General features: G+C 51.0%; 1 long non-coding RNA gene across 5 annotated transcripts in view; it reads left to right on the plus strand.

Annotated features, from left to right (window-relative positions):
- Positions 1-18,987, plus strand: part of LOC105603900 (uncharacterized) — a 37,124-nt gene extending 18,137 nt beyond the window's left edge. For 3 of the 5 annotated variants that reach the window (XR_009597766.1, XR_009597768.1, XR_009597770.1), the window contains one exon: positions 14,243-18,987. This is a non-coding gene — a long non-coding RNA (uncharacterized LOC105603900). The remainder of the gene's footprint in view (positions 1-14,242) is intronic. The other 2 variants (XR_009597769.1, XR_009597767.1) reach the window with 2 other exon arrangements.
- The last annotated feature ends 211 nt before the right edge of the window (positions 18,988-19,198 follow it).

Below are 19,198 nucleotides of genomic sequence, written 5' to 3' on the forward strand. Positions count from 1 at the left end.
GACTAATGGAAAATACAATGGCAAGTTGTTACCATTTTGGCATTGTTTGCAATCAGAAATGACACTGGAGCAACAGGGTGATCGGCTGCGATTGCCTTCGAAATGTATTCTCTCTGGAGGGAGTGCACACACACATATCAATAGGGTTAGTATGTGCAGCCTTTATAAATGATCTATGGCGTAATTTTCGCGTTTAAAAAACCCGTGTTCCCATCCATCAGCTCATTTGGGTGTCATGAGGATGTTTATGGGATAGCTTCAGTTGGCAAGAACGAGGCTTAGAGGAGAAAGGCTTGTTCATGGCCATATCGAAGTCAACTGGGGCTGAAATATAGGTCTCTCAACTCCTAGTCCAAAGTTTTTTTTCCTCTAAACTGTGCTTGAGAAGAAGAACATGTCAGGACCACGGTAAGAGACAGACTAGTTCCTTCTCCTGACTCCCAGCCGAGCAGTCCTAAGAAGTCCAGTGAGTGATGACGCGACGATCAAGAAGACGGAGCTATGAGGTTGAACGATGCAAACCCTCCATTTTTAAAGAGTGTCAAGCAGTCAGATATGAACAATTTCGTTTCAAGCGAATCGATCTCCGGGATTTTCTACAGGTTGCGTTTCCCACACAGCATCAAGCTGGCCATTTTGGTGGTTAACGTGGCTGCTTGCTTTCCTCTTCGTGTTGCTGCCCCTGGGTCTGATCTGCAGTGGCTACTGATCATTATTTTCGTGGCCTCTATCATCAAACGGAGCCAACCGTAGAGGCAGCAGGCCAAACTGTGCAATTAAACCCCAACCAGGCAATTCTGCGTCAGGTACGTATGACTCAGAAATGACCAGCCTGCAAGGGTTTTCAGCAGGTCTAACTGGCTCCTCATTCCTGCACATTCTCCCTGAAAAGGGAATGAAATCAGCACTCATTCCCACTCATCAGGCATAAACTTGCATGCGCTCTGGTGAGTGGGAGACAGCTGACTTCCTAGGCTGTTACAGAAGGATGGTTGGAGAGTCAGGAGGGTATCTTGGCCGGACATCAAGAATGAAGGAAGGGGCAGAGAGTCAAGTGGCTAAAGAGGCTCACATTAGGGTCATTCATTTTCCCGGCTCAGCGGAAGCCGGAGCCTCGCGCCACTCGCCAGGCTTCCCACCATCTGGAGTGAAGTCGGGCCGTGCCTCCCGCTGGGGTGGAAGGGCTCCAAGTGGGGGCCGCAGGCAGGAGGGTCCGCCACCCTGCAGGGACGCAGGACCACATGCTTCTGCAGCAGCAGACAGAACAGGGTAGCGCTATCTGCTCTCTCCCTTCTGATTGTGAGGTGCCTTTATGAACTGCTGGAGACTGGTCCCCAAACGGGTGGAGCAGAGAAGCTTCTGGTGTGGCTGCTTTGGAGGAGCAGTGTTTTGAAGGCACTGCACCCCAGATTTCTCAGTGTCCCTTTTCTGGCCGTGAGCTTTAACCTTTGCATAGGACCGCTTGCAGAGCCCCCTGGTAAAGCGAGAATGTGCCCTGAGGTCTGGACTTGCACTTTGTGTGCCCTTAGGAAGGTCACTCACTCACCTTCCCGAGGATCAGTGTTCTCATCAAAGAAGCGAAGACTTGCATCTTTTCCCCAAGTAATTCTACAGGACTGCGGTTGGGATCATTGGCAATGACAGGCGAGAAGTCGATTTTTGTACAGAGAAGCCCGTTTGACACGGTGTGAGCAGTTTCATTCCTGTTCCTGGAGGAAACGAGTGGGCCTGCTTTCCTCTCCTGCAGCGGGCGGGCGGCGAGGGGCAGAGTTTGGAGGAGAAAAGTCCTGCAGTGAAGCTACTGGGGCCGTGAGGGCGAGCCCGCGGTGTGGGAGTCTGGAGAGGGTAGGTGAGTGCGGAGGAGAGACCACCAGGTGGGAAAGGCAGGCTTCACTTCTCCTAAGTTTTGCCAGAAGCCAGCTCAGCCAGCCCCAAGACGGGTGGTGAAGAACAGCAAACCATCCGCCAGCCCCCGTGTGCCTGCTCCCGACTCGGCAGGAGGATGGGCCACCGGCAAGAATAACACAGACCCGCCGGCAAGGCAGGAGACGCCCACAAGGAAAACAAGGAAACAGGTTCGAGCTGGGCTGGCTCCTCGGGTGGATGGGCTGGCTGGTACCAGGCGTTTCGGGAGGCCCTGGCTGTGTGCCTGATGGGGCAGAGCACCCAGGCCTTGGGAAGCTGACTTGTGCAAGGGGCGAGACCTTAGCCTTGCAGCCGGGCTGGGTGAGGCAGGCTCAATGCAAAGCATGGCCTTCCACAGGGCTCCACGCCCCTGGAGATGATGGAGGCTTCGGAACCCTTCCTCAGCTGTACTGTCTGGGTCCAGGCTCCGCCCAGGCTGTCTTCCTGAGAGGCCGTGCCTGTAGGCAAGTCACACCTCCCCTCCGGGCTGCGTGCTGAGGCGAGGGGCCTGGTACCCTCCAGGGCCTTTCCCTGCTTGGCATCAGGTCCCTCTAGGATCTGAGACCAGTTTCTAAGGGACCCAAGGAACAGTATGGTACACACGACTGGGGGCTTACAGGTTTTCTGAAATTATACAATCTTCACATGGAAACCAAATACCAAAGTATGGCATGCTTGAAAAAATGAAACACACAAGTATCACGGGATCCAGAAATTTCGCTTCTGGCTGTACACCCAAAAGATTTGTAAGCAGAATTTTAGACAAGTGCATAGCAAAGTCCACAGCAGCAGTATTCACAGCAGCCCACAGGTGGCAACAACCCCCAACGCCCATCGAAGGATGAATGGAAACAAGCGGTGTGTGCGCACAGTGGGGTGCTGACGCAGTCTACGACCTGGAGGTCGTTGTGCTCAGTGAAGTGAGCCAGGCAAACACTGCAGCCTCACTCAAATGTGGACTCTTAAAAAAAGTTGGAGCTTAAGGACTTCCCTGATGGTCCAGTGGCTAAGAATCTGCCTTGAAATGCAGGGAACACCAGGTCAACCCCTGCTTGGGGAACTAGGATCCCACTTGCCTCCAGGAAATTAAAAGCCCCCGAGCTGTGACTCCTGAGTCTGCGAGCCCACTCACCACAACTGGAGAATCGGTGCACCACCACGGAGACCCCACCTGCCGCCAAATAAATAACTATATAGACTTTCTAAAAAAGTTGTCATCACCGACTCGATGGACATGAGTTTGAGCAGGTTCCGAGAGTTGGTGATGGACAGGGAAGCCTGGCGTGCTATAGTCCATGGGGTTGCAAAGAGTCAGACCCAACTGAGTGGCTGAACTGAACTGAAAAGAGTTGAGGCTGTAGACCCAACTGCCCCACTACCGGGCATATCCCCTAAGGAAATTGTAACTGAAAAAGACACGTGTACCCCGATGTTCATTGCAGCATTACAGTAGATGGGACATGGGAACCATCTGACAGGTGAGTGGATGAAGAAGTCATGGTGCGTGCATACGATGGAGTGTTACTCAGCCGTGAGAGAGGAACACGTACGAGTCAGTTTTAATGAGGTGGAAGAGCCCAGAGCCTTTTATACAGAGTGAAGTGAGTCAGAGAAAAACCAATACTGTGTATTAATGCATATATATGGCATTTGGAAACCTATTTGCAGGCAACAAAGGAGACACAGACTGTGGAGACAGTGGAGGAAGGAGAGGCTGAAATGGTTGAGAGGGCAGCACTGAGACACGTACCTTACTGCTTGTGAAACAGATGGGCAGTAGGGATTTGCCGTATGACGCCGGGAGCTCAACCCCGGTGCTCTCTGACAACCTAGAGGGCTGGGATGGGGGGGTGGGGTGGGAGGGAGGGTTAGAGGGAGGGGACATGTGTGTACCAATGGCTGATTCATGCTGGTGTATGGCAGAGACCAACACAATATTGAGAAGCAATCATCCTCCAGTTAAAAATAAATTTATTAATGCAAATGTCAAGGCTGTAGAAATAGTAGCATGAAGATTGACAGGAGCTAGGGGGTGAGAATGGGGAGATGTTGCTCAACCTGTACAGACTGTGGTTACAAAATGAGTGAGTTCTGGGACCTGATGGACAGCATGGTGACTGTAGTTAACAGCGCTGTTGGGCATTTGAGATTTGCTGCTTCTGTTGCATAGAGACACCAAAGCCTTTGCCTGTGTGGATCGCAGCAAGCTGTGGAAAATTCTTAAAGAGGCGGGAATACCAGACCACCTCACCTGTCTCCTGTATGCAGAAATCTGTACGCAGGTCAAGAAGCAACAGTTAGAACCGGATAGGGAACAACAGACTGGAGCCAAACTGGGAAATGAGTACATCAAGGCTGTATACTGTCACCCTGCTTATTTAACTTACATGAAGAGTACGTCATGTGAAATGCTGGGCTGGATAAAGCATAACCTGGAATCAAGATTGCCAGGAGAAATATCAATAACCTCAGATATGCAGATGACACCACCCTTATGGCAGAAAGCGAAGAACTGAAGAGCCTCCTGATGAAAGTGAGAGAGGAGAGTGAAAAAGTTGGCTTAAAACTCGACTCTAAAAACGAAGATCACAGCATCCGGTCCCATCACTTCATGGCAAATAGATGGGGAAACAATGGAGACAGTGTCAGACTTTATTTTCTTGGCTCCAAAATCACTGCAGATGGTGATTGCAGCCATGAAATTAAAAGATGCTTGCTCCTTGGAAGAAAAGTTATAACCAACCTAGATAGCATATTTAAAAGCAAAGACGTTACTTTGCCAACAAAGATCTGTCTAGTCAAAGCTATGGGCTTCCCTGGTAGTTCAGCTGGTAAAGAATCTGCCTGCAATGCAGGAGACCCCAGTTTGATTCCTGAATTGAGAAGATACCCTGGAGAAAGGATAGGCTACCCACTCCAGTATTCTTGGGCTGTGGTTTTTCCAGTCGTCATGTATGCATGTGAGAGCTGGACCATGAAGAAAGCTAAGCGCCAAATAATTAATGCTTTTGAACTGTGGTGTTGGAGAAGACTCTTGAGAGTCCCTTGGACTGCAAGGAGATCCAACCAGTCCGTCCTAAAGGAGATCAGTCCTTTAGAAGGACTAGATCAGCCCATTGGAAGGACTGATGCTGAAGCTGAAACTCCAGTACTTTGACCACCTGATGAGAAGAACTGACTCATTGGAAAAGACCCTGATGCCGAGAAAGACTGAAGGCAGGAGGAGAAGGGGACGACAGAGGATGAGATAGTTGGATGGCATCACCAACTCAATGGATATGAGTCTGAGTGAACTCTGGGAGTTGGTGATGGACAGGGAGGCCTAGCGTGCTGCAGTCTGTGGGGCTGCAAGAGTCGGACACGGCTGAGTGACAGCTGAACTGAACCGAGGAGAGTAGAGTTGAAGTATCATCACCCCCAGACACACAAACAATGGGGACTGTGTGACCTGATAGATGTGTTAGGCATCTTAACCGGGGTGATCATGTCACGATGTATACTATATGTCGTTATGCTGTATACAATAAATATACAATTTTATTTGTGACTTACATCTCAACAAAATTGGAAAAAGTAAAGCCGATCCTGAATCCAGAGGCAGCGAGGGTCAGGGTGGTATCTGGCGTGGGCTTCCCCTCCCCCCCGGACCCACCTTCAACTGGCGAAGCCTCCTGGGCCGGGCTAGTCCTGTAGCGTCAGATGATGGATGTGAAAAGCAGATTACACTGCTTTTTAAAAGCTTATTTATTTTGGCTGCGTGCGTGGGCTCTCTCTAGCTGTGATGACTGGGAGCTACCTTTTGTGCGGCGCTTGCGCTTCTCGCTGTGGGGCCCCTTGTTGCAGAGGACAGGCTCCAGGGCGCGAGGCTTTCAGCGGTTGCACCTCTCAGGGAGGCGCGCTGACTCAGCTGCTCCAGAGCGTGGCGAATCTTCCTGGACTACGGACTGAACCCGCGTCCCCTGCACTGGCAGGTGGACTCTCAACCACTGGACCACTAGGGAAACCCAGATTAGAAAGCTTTAGCAAGAAGCAGAAACCATTGTCCCGCCTTCAGAGACTCGCGGGAGATAGAGGTTATAGTGTAGGAGAGACACAGCCTTAAGACAGGCCAGTGCAAACTCCCAGTTTCATTTGTGCAGATGGTGGCTCAGAGTTTAAAGCGTCTGCCTGGAATGCGGGAGACCAGGGTTCAATCCCTGGGTTGGGAAGATCCCCTGGAGAAGGAAATGGCAACCCACTCCAGTACTCTTGCCTGGAGAATCCCATGGAGGGAGGAGCCTGGTAGGCTACAGTCCATGGGGTCGCAAAGAGTTGGACACGACTGAGCGACTTCACTTACTTACTACTTACTCAGTGTCCAGGAGAAATACTTCTTGATAGGAAGAGTTTTTTGGTGTGACTCCCATTAGAGCGTCTCTAAAGGTCCCACCAGTGTGCCCATTCTGCTGTTCTGAGAGGTGAAGTGTGTGTGTGCGCGTGTGTGTCCACGTGATGCCTGTGCACGTGTAGACAGAGGGTGGAATCCCCACCTTCTCCGGGGCCTCGCAGAATAAGGAAGCAGATGTGGAGCCAGCTAAGGAGCTGTAAGGGCGGGTGGAGGATGCAGGCGATGTTGGTGGCATACGTGTGTATTTTTAGAAAGAGGAGGAGAGAATTCCTCTGTCATGGGTTGGAGCCCCTGGACAGCGGTTCACCTTCAGTGATGGTCTTTTCTTCTCCCTTGACTTGGGGCTGGGCAGGCACCTGGCGGCCTGATCCTGGGGCTCTGCAGGGAGGCTGAGAAATGCTCGTCCGGGCCCCGGGTGGAGTAGGATGTTTCTGGAGGTGCCGGCTTCCTCATCTCACGCCAGACTCCGGTGGCGAGTGGACTGAATGAGGCAGGGCGTGTGAAGAGGTGAGCTCGGCGCTGACACTCGAGCCCTTCGTACAGGGCGGCTCTTAGCAGGCGGGAGAAAGGCTGGAACCCGAGCCTGACCCTTGCGCCGCGTCCCCGCTGGCCTGTGCCCTGGTCCACGCCCGGGCCGCCTCTCCTTTTCACCCCCTGGGGGCCCCGCAGCCATGCCCCGGGCTGTGCTGCGTGTGTCTGAATCGAGATAAGTGACAAAGCAGGCTAGATCCCAGGGGCAGGGGAGCCTGAGTAGCGGTCCTGAGCCTTCACCCCCCCGGACGTGAGAACCCGGCCTGTCTCTTACAGCCCCGGGGCTGGAGGGGTCATTGAAAGCTGCACCTTCTCACAGGCCAGTGAGAAAGGCAGCAAGTCGGGGCCGTGGGATCCCCCTGTGCTCCTGCCCCTGGGAGGGGAACCAGCCCCTAACCCTCAGGGGTGCCGAGCAGGAAGGGGAGCTGCTGGGAGGGGTCGGGGGGACAGGTGGGGTCCCGTCCCACAGCAGGCCAAGAGACTGCCTGGTGAGCTCTGCAAGTTACCTTACCCTGGCAGACTTAGTACCACCCGTCCCGCCCCACCCCCAACCATCCCACCATCCCACCATGAAAGCTGGGATGATAGATCCCCGCAGGGCAGCTCTGAAGACCCCAGGCAGCATTTGCACAGAGCTGGAGTGTTGAGGGCTGGACGAGGGGCGGGTGGGGTTGCGGGGTCTCTTGTGTCCCTGATGTGAGCTACCAGGGTTGAGAGGATGACAAGTACCCCTCTCACGACAAACGAATGCAGAAGGCGGAGTCGGTAGGGCTTAGAAGATGCTGCCTGGGACCCCGTCACGGAGACAAGGGCAAGTTCCTCACAGGCTGCATGGATCAGGAAAACAGGGAAGGTGGGACACGACTGGGCCCTTGGAGGACAGAGGGGTCTGGGGGGAGTTTCATAGGGTGGTTGAGCCAGTGCGTGGGGGAGGGAACATGTGTGTTCAGCGGTCAGCGAGGAAGCCGGCAAGTGGGAACCGAGGGTCGGCCCAGGTGGACGCGGGCGGGCACACTGGCACTGGGTCTTCGTCCTCCTCATCTCATCACGCTCACTGAACGCCTTGTCGAGGCCTGTGTTCCCCAGCTGGGTAGCAAGCTCCTGAGAGCAGAGACTGTCCAAGTTAGCTCAGCCTGACCTGTGTCTCTAGGGCCTGCACGAAATAGATGCTCAGTGTGTCCATCAAGTGTGTGAATGAATGGGGGAGTGGTGGATGTCTTGGGAATGGCAGGTTATGTTCTGATTGTGGAGGGTCTGGGCGAGAACTGGGAACCCACTGAACATTTCGAAGGGGGAACGTATCTGTGTGAAGGGGGGTATTTTGGGAAGGAATAGCCTGAGAGCCCTAGGGAGGATGGTTGAAAGGTACAGGATTTATAAGTCAGATGCAGGCCACTGAGGAGGCAACCAGGGTTGTGAAGGCATCAGATGGTGTAGTTCTAGGCTCATCTGCCACCGGTGGCACTGAGACGGGCACGGTCAGGTGGGTTGATTTAAACAGATGCTCCACAGACATTTTCACCTGGTGGCCACTTCTGATGCTCTTGGTAATTAAGATTCTGCCTAAGGACTTTCCTGGTGGTCCAGTGGTTAAGAATCCACCTTCCAACACAGTGGATGCAGGTTCGATCCCTGGTTGGGGAGCTAAGATCCTGCATGCCGCTGGGGCAACTCAGCCTGTGCAGGGCAACTGCTGAGCCCGTTCAAGCTCTGGAGCCTGCAAACCACAACCAGAGAGAAGCCTGCGGGTCACTACCAAAGGTCCTGTGTGCTGTAACTAAGGCCACCTCCCCTCCCCCCCAAAAAGTACAATCGGAATATACAGTTAAAAAAAGATTTGGCCAATATTTTCCTTCTCCAGAATAACAATAGCAAAAGTCCTTAACAGTTTCCAAACAGTGTAGAAGAGAAAAGGCCACAGCTTCCCTCTGACTGTCCGGCTTGGCTGTGGAGTAGCTGGTGGGAAGTCAGGAGGGGCAGGGCATGGGGGGCACAGGCCGTGGCCGGTGAGCAGGCTGGCCCAGAGCACAGACAGGGCCTTGGCACCACAGCCACATGATTCTTTCCTTTGGGAAAGGCAGGGCTTCCTGACTTTTCTGATGTGGGGTGAGAGGTAGAAGAGGAAAATGAAGTTGCTCAGTCGTGTCCAACTCTTTGTGACCCTGTGGACTATAGCCTACCAGGCTCCTCTGTCCATGAGATCTTCCAAGCAAGCGTATTGGAGTGGGTTACCATTTCCTTCTCCAGGGGATCTTTCCGACCCAGGGATTGAACCCAGGTCTCCCACGTTGAAGGCAGACACTTTACCACCACGGAAATGAGAGGTAGAAGAGGAGGAAGGAGGGAAAATATAACTTTTTATTCCCTGCCCAGTTAAAAACCTTGGCCACTTGGGCTTTTTGAAATGGTTACACAGTGTTCTGAAGATCTTATAAATTCCTCTCTAAGGATAAGCCTCCAGGGAGGCTATGCCCAAGGGAATATTCCTTCTTGAAAAATAGGGCCAGAGCAGAGAGTTAAAACTTCCTCAGAAATGCAAACAATCCTCTTCAGATTAAAGGCCTTTGCAAGAGCCTTCTATTTCGCTTTGCTGGAACTTCAGGTGTTCAAAGACCAGGGGTTGGGTGAGATCTACTTTCAACAGTATATATATAGACAAAAAAGCCTGACATTTCCAATTTCCATCTCAGAAAGGAGATCAGTACCTGGGTGCTGGATGGGAAGAAAGCATAATTTTCTAAGCCTTGAACCTTCTCATTTGTAGTTTTTCTTACACCTGGTTTGTTTCTGTCATGATCGGTTGGGAAAACCATGCCCGCAAAGTAAGCCTGAATGTCTGTGCTCAGCATAGCGAGCAGAGGAGCCTGGGCCTCCTTCAGCCAGGCCTGGGGGCGGAAGGGCTCGAATGGACCAAGAAGTGGGACAGTCACAGAGAGGGGAGGAAAGCCAGCGGTCCCGAAGCCTTTGACAATGACGGGAAAGAGGACGTCCTAATCAGAAGCTGTGATATTTAATTTTACATGTCACTTTGGCTGGGCCACAGTGCCCATATACATGTTAGCCGCTCAGTCACGTCCGACTTGTTGTTGTGACCTCGTGGACCATAGCCCACCAGGCCCCTCTGTCCATGGAATTCTCCAGGCCAGAATACTGGAGTGGGTAGCCTTTCCCTTCTCCAGGGGACCTTCCCAATCCAGGGATCGAACCCAGGTCTCCTGCATTGCAGGCCGATTCTTTACCAGCTGAGTCACCAGGGAAGGCCGTGATTATCCATCTAATTACCTGAGCCCTTAAAAAAGCAAGGACCTTTCTCTGGATGGAGTTAGAGGGAAGGCAGCAGAAAGGGGAGTCAGGGAGATTCGAGTCCCGGGAGGGATTCAGGGCTCCTTTGCTGGTTCTGAGAAGTCAGAGCCTTGTGCCAGGATTCCAGGGAGGCCTCTGGGAGCTAAGGCTGCCCCCAGCTGACAGCCAGCAATAGAGCAGGGGCCCCACTTGCACAACCACCTGGCCAGCAGCCTGAGCGAGCTTGGCCGCAGACTCTCCACTCAGAGCCCTGATCGGGACTGCAGCTTTGCTGATTCCAGCCCGCAGCCTCTGAAAGGGGGCCCAGTGGAGCCGAGCCGCACAGACTGCGGAGCCGCAGAGCTGTGAAATGAGGAAAGGTGTGGTTTCAAGCTACTCAATGTGCGGTGATTTGTCCTGGCAGCAATAAAAACAAACGCAGGGCTTTGCCGAGGTCGGAGCCTTTGGGAAGATCTGCTTTTTCCTCTTCTATCCAAGTTTCTCAGCGGCAAAGCGCCTCTCTGTAGCTCGCCCCGGCCTGCGTGGTTAGTGAGGAAACTTCTGAGCCTACAGCTCGGGGTTTCCGTCTCTCTCGCAGCGGCTTTCTGCCTGCGTGGGCGCCTCCTCGAGCAGCGTGTCGGGAGCTCTGCAGCCTTCATGGTGCACCGGATCATCACCATTTCATCACCCCGTGGGAGCTTGCCCAGCCAGCCTCCAGGGAAGCCGTCAGAAACAGGCAAACACTCATTTCATGAGCCTGCCACCTCCCGCTGCAAAGTAGAGCCAGGCTTCTTTCACACCAAGAGCAAAGCATCAAGTCAAACGTTTCTGAGACTCACACCAAGAGCAAAGCATCAAGTCAAACATTTCTGAGACAGACCTGTCAAGCAGGTGAGTCAGCTCTCTGAAGACTGCCTCCTGCTTAGCCAAGGGCAACCGTCTTCTGCAGAAATAGGGCTGGAACAAAGAGCTCTGCTGCTTTCATCCTGGATTTCCTGTGAATGGTTGGCTTCCACCGGCGGAGCCTAGAGCCGACGATGCCAATGGCAGGGATTAGCTCTGCAGGCAGGCCAGTGTGGTCCATGGAGAGACGCCATCAAATCCAAAATGCCTTAACCGAGGGCTGGGGACCAAGAAAAAGAGTCAGATCCTGCCCACAGATATTCACAGTGGAGTGGGGAGATGAGCCCGAGAGGAAGGAAGGATGAACCAGTGCTACAGGAAGGTGTGGGAGATTCCCCTGTGCAGAGACGGGGTGTTTCTCTGCCGCACATCCCAGGAGGCTTCACGGGAGAGACAACATCTGAGCCCGACCTTGGCATCAGGGGCTTCCTGGTGGCTCAGCTGGTAAAGAATCCGCCTGCAATGCGGGAGACCTGGGTTCGATCCCTGGGTTGGGAAGATCCCCTGGAGAAGGGATAGGCTACCCACTCCAGTATTCTCGCCTGGAGAATTCCATGGACTGTATAGTCCAGGGGGTCACAAAGAACCAGACACGACTGAGCGACATTCACTCTCACTTTTGGACATCGTTATGTCTATATTCAGACTTGGCTCACCCAAAAGGCGTTTGAGTCCTGTGTGCTATGCCTCGTCCGTGTCCTGTCCTTGGTGGAGAGGCAGGGATATGTCCTCCCTGATGACAGACACGTGGTGCTTACATGCCGTGATTCCGTGTCGGGGGAGTTCTGACAGAGCATGATGAAGAGGCTTTAAGGTAGGAAACTATGGTTAGGCACAGAGAAGCGCCCAAGAGTAGAGGCCGCCTGTGAAGGAGGTGTTCTCTCGATGGCTGGAGGATCACTGCCTCTCGGATGGGGAGGGGCTCCTGACGGAGCTCTGCATTCACATCTGCGCCTCTGTGTCTGTCCGTCTGCACGTTCTGAAATCGTCGTGTTTGCTCCTGTCTTCCGATCCCAACCAGCCCCTCAGGGCTCAGTGTACCCGTGACTCCCTTCTGCAGCGGTGCGATGGAGTCTGTTTGGTCTGTTCCGGCTGCTGTAACACCACCACCAGCGCGGTGGTTACGCCACTCTGGGCGGCTGATCGGGAACAGATGTCTATTTCCCACTGTCCCAGAGGCTGGAAGTCCAAGCTCAGGGCACCGGTGCAATTCAGGGTCTGCTGAGAGCTCACTTCCTGGTTCACAGACAGTCATGCCACCAGGTCCCCGCATGGCAAAAGGGAGTGAGGAGCTTTACACATGGGACCTCTTTTATAAAAGCTTCAACCCCTGCATGAGGGCTCCACCCTCATGACCTAATCACCCTCAAAGGCCCACTTCCCGAGCCTGTCACACTGGGGATTGGGCTTCGGCACATGCATCTTAGGGTTGGGTGGGGGACACAGACCCTCAGCCTGCAGCATAGCCCCGGGGGGACCGTAAGGCTGGAGAACGCGGTATGTTGAGAAACAGCACAGACGTGCACGGTGGTTCGGGGTCTGCCAAGGAAGCACCTTGAGTATTAGGATGAGATAAAAGGCTTCTCTTTCAGGTACTGTTGAGTTATTCAAGGTCACTGAGGAAAGAATAAGATTTAACCAGAAGAGAAAAACTAATCGAAACGTAAATAGAAATACATATGACTTTAGGTAGAAAAGGGAAGACCAGGGGTAATTTTTGCAGACTCATAAAAGCTCTTTTGGATCGGGACTTTGTTGCACAATTGCTGTCTCGCCTCTGGTTCCTGGCCTGCTGGGCTCCCTCTGTGATAAACCGAGCACATTCCTTCACTCCCTGGTCAGCCTTTTACCTGGAATCTGAAGGTCACAGTGAACCATCTCTAGAAGACACCACGTGTGTGTATTTCCCCACAGTCCATGCTGGTAAACAAGAGACATTTTGTTCACCCAGGAGCAATAACATTTGTTATGCTTGGAGTGGGATTCATTGTGAGAGGGCCCTGGTATCCTTTTTCAATGACTGAATCATTCAGGAAGCTTTTGGTGGCAAATAATTGAAAACCCAGCATGACTAGCTTAAGACTAACGAGGAATTGTAATGATGCCTGCAGCTGGGAGGGCAGAGGGAGGCTGGGTCCCAGGCTGACTTAATCCACGGGCTCTGGCCCATGTGCGTGCGATCCTCTGGGCTCTGCTTCCTCTCAGCCTTGTGCGGAGATGACCACGCTCTGGATCCCACCTCAATGCCGCACCGTACCCAGAAGAGAAAGAAAACTGTTTTCCAGAATCTCTGCAGGAGAAGAAAGAACTTTACTGAAAGTTTCCTGTCTCCTAGTATCTTAAGAAAGAAACTTTTATTTCTTTCCTTATACTTCTTTTTTTCTTTGTTTTGAAACAAGCAGACTCTCAGAAAATCTGCAAAAAAAAAAAAACAAAAAAACAGTATAAGACCCTTTTCTTCTTTGAACTGGTGGTGGTTTAGCCCTAAGTCGTGTCCGACTCTTTGCGGCCCCACGGACTATAACCCGCCAGGCTCTCCTGTCCGTGGGATTTACCGGGCAAGAATGCTGGAGTGGGTTGCCATTTCCTCCTCCAGGGGATCTTCCTGACCCAGGGATCGAACCCGCGTCTCTTGAGTCCCCGGCACTGGCTGGCGGATTCTTTACCACTAGCGTCATCTGGGAAGCCCCTAGATGTATAACTGAATCACTTTGCTGTACAGCAGAAATGAACACAACACTGTACATCACCTCCAAGAAAAAAGAAGAGAGGGAGGGAAGGAAGAGAAGGTTGGGGGTGGGGGTGTTTATAAATTGGCAACACAAGGGTCCTTGTGGTGATGGAAATGTTCTGCGTCTCGACTGTATCCATGCCAGTATCCTGAGAGTGATGCTGTGCGAAAGCTTTGCAAAATGCTCCATTGGGAGGAATTGGATACAGGGTACACAGGGTCTTTCTGTGTTATTTCTTACAACTGCGTATGAATTTATACTTATCTCAAAATTAAAATTTTAATTTTTAAAAAAGTTATAGGAGAGCTAAATAAATACAGGAAAAAAAAAAACCACACAAAAACCCTGAGGTCCCATTCACCAGAATAATTCAGTGTATATTTCCTATGAACAAACACGTCCTCCTGCAAATTCTCATGCACAGACTCGATTCAGGTTTTGCTATTAGTCCCAATAATGTCCTTTGTAGAATGCCTGACTTTTTTTACTTTGACATTTTCAGAGTGAATAGACCAGCATTTTACAGGAGGCGCCTCACCCTGGGTCTCTTCGGCATCCCCTCGTTGGATTCAGGCCGTGCGTCCTTGATGAGCATCGCGCGGCTGCGGTGCTGGTCTCTTCATCTGCCCGGTCGCCGGCTGCATGGTCTCCATTTGTTCAATCATTGGAGGTGTTTATTTTGATCACTGGATTAAAGTTGTGTCTGCCAGACTTTGCTGCCGCGAAGGTACTTTACTTTCTTTTGTAATGAAGAAGTATTTTGTAGGAAGTATATTGAGGCAGTGTGATGATATACCACATCATCAAATTTTGAATAGTTATTTATCTGTATATGTATATCGGTATGAACTCATGAATTTCTGGTTTTCTCAATCCCCTGTGATCCATAACTATCATTATTTGTTTTGATGATCAGATTATCCCTGGTTTGGTCAGTAGGAACCTCTTTAATTTATTTTCTGTATCTTTTTGAAATGTCTCCTAACTGGGGGGTACTTTCTTACTTTCTGATAGAGTAAGATGTTCCAGACTCATATTATTCTTTCTCTGCTTGGATCATTGAATTGGCCATTTCTCCAAGAATCCCTGGTTCTGTTTAGTCCAGAATGATATTTAGGATCAAGATCTGGATGCTAAGTACTCTTACTGCTGCTGGGCGTCATTGCTTCTAGGTTCTCTCAGCGGGCAGAGCAAGGGCTGTATCCTGGGGTGTGTGTGCTGCTGCTGCTGCTGCTAAGTCGCTTCAGTCGTTTCTGACCCTGTGCGACCCCATAGACGGCAGCCCACCAGGCTCCCCCATCCCTGGGATTCTCCAGGCAAGAACACTGGAGTGGGTTGCCATTTCCTTCTCCAATGCATGAAAGTGAAAAGTGAAAGGGAAGTTGTTCAGTCATGTCCAACTCTTCACGACCCCATGGACGGCAGCCCACCAGGCTCCTCCATCCACGGGATTTTCCAGGCAAGAGTGCTGGAGTGGGGTGCCATTGCCTTCTCCATGTACATGTATGCGTATATGAATATATATGTATGTGCTTTAATACATATTTTAATGGCATTGTGCTATAACATTTATCTTCCCCTTTATGCTGTATTGTAAGGATTTATCCTAGTTCTATGCACATCAGTAAGTTGCTTCTGATGGACAGCATTGTATTCCATACCTTGTATTTATAAAAACAAACTCATGGACTTCCTTAGAGAAGGATGCCTGGGAGACCAGCTTCCTGATACTGCAAACGATGTGTAGGGAAGTATCTCTTTAAAACATTCTGTTTCCGGTACAGTTTTTAAAGTATTTATTCGGCTGCACTGGGTCTTAGCTGTGGCACATGGGATCTAGTTCCCCGACCGTGGATTGTATACCTGAATTTATATCTGTATTTATTGAACTTCTATGCTCACATCTTTATCTGTATTTTTATCTGAATCTCTATCAGTCTCCATGAGTTCACACTGCCTCCAATTCGAAAACAACACCACAGAGTTGTAACTCATCTCTGAATCTTCCTATCCTGTCCGAGTCAAAAATTACCTGGCATTTGACGGACTCTCAGTTTACGACAAAGGAATACTCTCTCTCTGATAGCTGTACTGTGTGGCTTGCGGAATCTGAGTTCCCTGACCACGAATCGAACCTAGGCTGCTGCCAGTGAGAGCATGGAGTCCTAACCACTGAGCTGCCAGGGAATTCCCAGGAATAATCACCCAGGACCTCAGTGGAGTGTCAGCCCTGCTGGAGGAAGTGCGGATCACGGGGATGGGAGCCAGCCTGCTGGGGCGGGCAGGGGAGCCGGAAGGGCAGCTGTTATAGCTCTGTTCTCCGTGATGCTGGTTCAGTCGCTCAGTCATGTGAACTCTTGGATCCCATGGACTGTGGCCCCCCAGGCTCCTCTGTCCATGGGATTCTCCAGGAATACCCACTGGAGTGGGTATCCATTCCCTTCTCCAGGGGATCTTCCTGACCCAGGGATCAAAGCTGGGTCTCTTGCATTGTAGGCGGTTTCTTTACCAACTGAGTCAGCAGATGACAGACTTTAATTCTTCAGATCTTCAAAGCCCTCAGCAGGTAAAACGTAAAACCAATGCACTGTAAAGAAGGAATTACTATATTTTATAACAAAGGAGCAAAAAAGTATTCTCTGGAAAAATCTACCACAAAAAAGGTAGGCGGGGCGGAGAGACAAGATGAAAAGAAATATTTGCAATTCATATTACAAAGAGTTAATTGTCTCAATATACAAAGAGCTCTTACAAATCAGTAAGAAAGAGATCAACCAATTCAATGAGTGAAAGTGGACAGAAGGTGTAAATAAGCATTCATAGAAAAAATGAGAATGACTTAACTGTACAAAAAGGTGTTCAACTTTATTTGCAATTAAAGAAATGCAAATCAAAACAAAAAAGTGCCAGTTGTACATATCAGATTGGCAAGATTTTTAAGTCCAGTGATACCCAGTGTTGACTCAGGTTTGGAGAAACTTGAATCTGTCAAGATTTTGGTGGGAGTGAAAAATCTATCACTTTGATATAGGAATTTGTTGACATCTTTAGCACTTTAAACTGACATACATTTTAACTCAAATCATTATATGGGAAAGAGCAAACAGAAGGGGGACTGAGATAGGTGGTGATTTCAGAATAAATTTACCCTGCCCTGACGTAAGCCCCGGGCCCGACTCCAAAAGCCTCGTTCCCATAGTCTGCTCACGGCGGCTGTTTATTTTATCCGTCTTTTCTCAGCAGTCAGACTACGTCGTCCTTTGGCTCCAGCACCAAGGAGCTGTGCTTCCCATCAAGGGAAAGACGATGCAAGAGGCCTGCCATCGGTTGGATGCGGTTGCTGGGCTCAGAGCTGTTTGTTTTCCGTGACGGGACGTGTTTGCACTGCGCCTCAGTGCACACTGCTGCTGCTCACTTAGCGTCCAGCCTCACCTCGTCCTTCCTGAGGAACTCGAAGAGGGCTGGGACCCAGGCAGTGAGTGGTGGAGGAGGTGGAAAGCAGAGGGTGGTGCAGAAGCGGGAAGGGGAGTCAAGGTTTGGTCTTGCTGGGAGGAGGAGCTGTGTGTCAGAGGACCTGCAACTCGGGTTACCTGGTTACCAACCCCCAGGGAGCTGGGGGCTGGGGAGGTTTGGTGAAACATGGGCTCTGACCTCCGGGCTTCTCTTGGGGCGGACAGAGATGCTCATGACCAAGAAGGAAGCACAGGCGAGAAGCAGACTGGTGGGGCCGCGTGGTTTAGTTTTGGACGTACTGTGCTTGAGGCGTTGGTGGGACAAGCCAAGGTAACCGACAGACAGTTGCAAACAAACAGCTGGGCTCTGGGAAAGTCTGGACCAAAGATACAGATGGCTACTAGACTGGTCATGATGGACAGGGTGGGATGACTGGGCCATGAGGGAAAGCCCTGCGTCTTATGTACGTATCTTAACCTAGAACTTAGGTAGCCCTCGGAGAAGGCAATGGCAACCCACTCCAGTGTTCTTGCCTGGAGAATCCCAGGGACGGAGGAGCCTGTTGGGCTGCTGTCTATGGGGTTGCACAGAGTTGGACACGACTGACGCAACGCAGCAGCAGCAGTAGGCTGGACCTGGCGCTTTGCAAATATTTACTCACTTAACACAAACGAAGCTCGCAGAAGGTACTATTATTATCCTCATTTTGAAGATAAGAGAATTGAGGCTCAGAGAAGCCCCTCCACCTGCCCAAGCTCCCATAGGTCCTAATGGCACAGGCCAGGCTCCAGCCCAGGTTACCCAGCCCGAGAGCCGTGCACTCACCCGCTATGCTGTGCCACATGGCCGCTTTATTCTTCTTCTTGTTGTTCAGTTGATAGTGAAACTGAAAGTCACTCAGTCGTGTCCAGCTCTTTGCAACCCCATGGACTGTTTACAGCCCATGGAATTCTCCAGGCCAGAATCCTGGAGTGGGTAGCCTTTACCATTTGAGCTCAGTAAGTCATATCCAACTCTCTGCAGCACACCAGGCTTCCCTGTCCTTCATTGTCTCCTCAGTTTGCTCAAGCTCATGTCCATTGAGTCAATGATGCTATCCAACCATCGCATCCTCCGTCACCCCTTCTCCTGTCTTCAGTTTTTCCCAGCATCAGGGTCTTGTACAATGAGTCAGCTCTTCGCATCAGGTGGCCAAAGTATTGGAGCTTCACCTTCGGCATCAGTCTGTCCAGTGAATATTCAGGACTGATTTCCTTTAGGATGGACTGGTTGTATCTCCTTGCAGTCCAAGGGACTCTCAGGAGTCTTCTCCAGCACCACGATTTGGAAGCATCACTTCTTCAGCTCTCAGCCTTATTTATGGGCCAACTCTTGGTGGCTCAGAGGATAAAGTGTCTGCCTGCAATGCGGGAGACCTGGGTTTGATCCCTGGGTTGGGAAGATCCTCTGGAGAAGGAAATGGAAACCCACTCCAGTATTCTTGCCTGGAGAATCCCATGGACAGAGGAGCCTGGCGGGCTATAGTCCACGGGGTCGCAAAGAGTCGGACATGACTAAGTGACTTCACTTCACCTCACTTACACAGTTATTTAAAGGACAGCAAATGTATGTGCAAATATCTGTCCCTGGGCCAGTGCCCAGAGGTTCATTGTCTTCTGTGCATCTGAACCCAGCCAGTTAGAGCCTCCATAGGCTAGCTCTCATCACCCTTCACATAATGTGTGTTAGCGAAAATGCCTTGCAGTGGGCACTGGATATATATGTGTCAAATAAACATGTATTCCTCACTGAAAAGACTTTAAAAAGATTGACTTTCTTTCTACAAGTTGTGCTCGGCACTCTCATATTGGAGTATATTAGGTCAGCAACACTTTACAAATAAGATGCCAAGTTGGAGACCCAGCTTCCCTAGTCACACAGGAGGTGTGGAAGGACTCCTGAAACTGCTAGGGATTGGAAAACCGGGAAGGAGCCAGTGTGTCCACCTACTAGCAGGATGGGGAGG

This window comes from Ovis aries, chromosome 20 (genome assembly GCF_016772045.2).
Source record: "Ovis aries strain OAR_USU_Benz2616 breed Rambouillet chromosome 20, ARS-UI_Ramb_v3.0, whole genome shotgun sequence".
In the NCBI taxonomy this organism is placed as follows: Eukaryota; Metazoa; Chordata; class Mammalia; order Artiodactyla; family Bovidae; genus Ovis; species Ovis aries.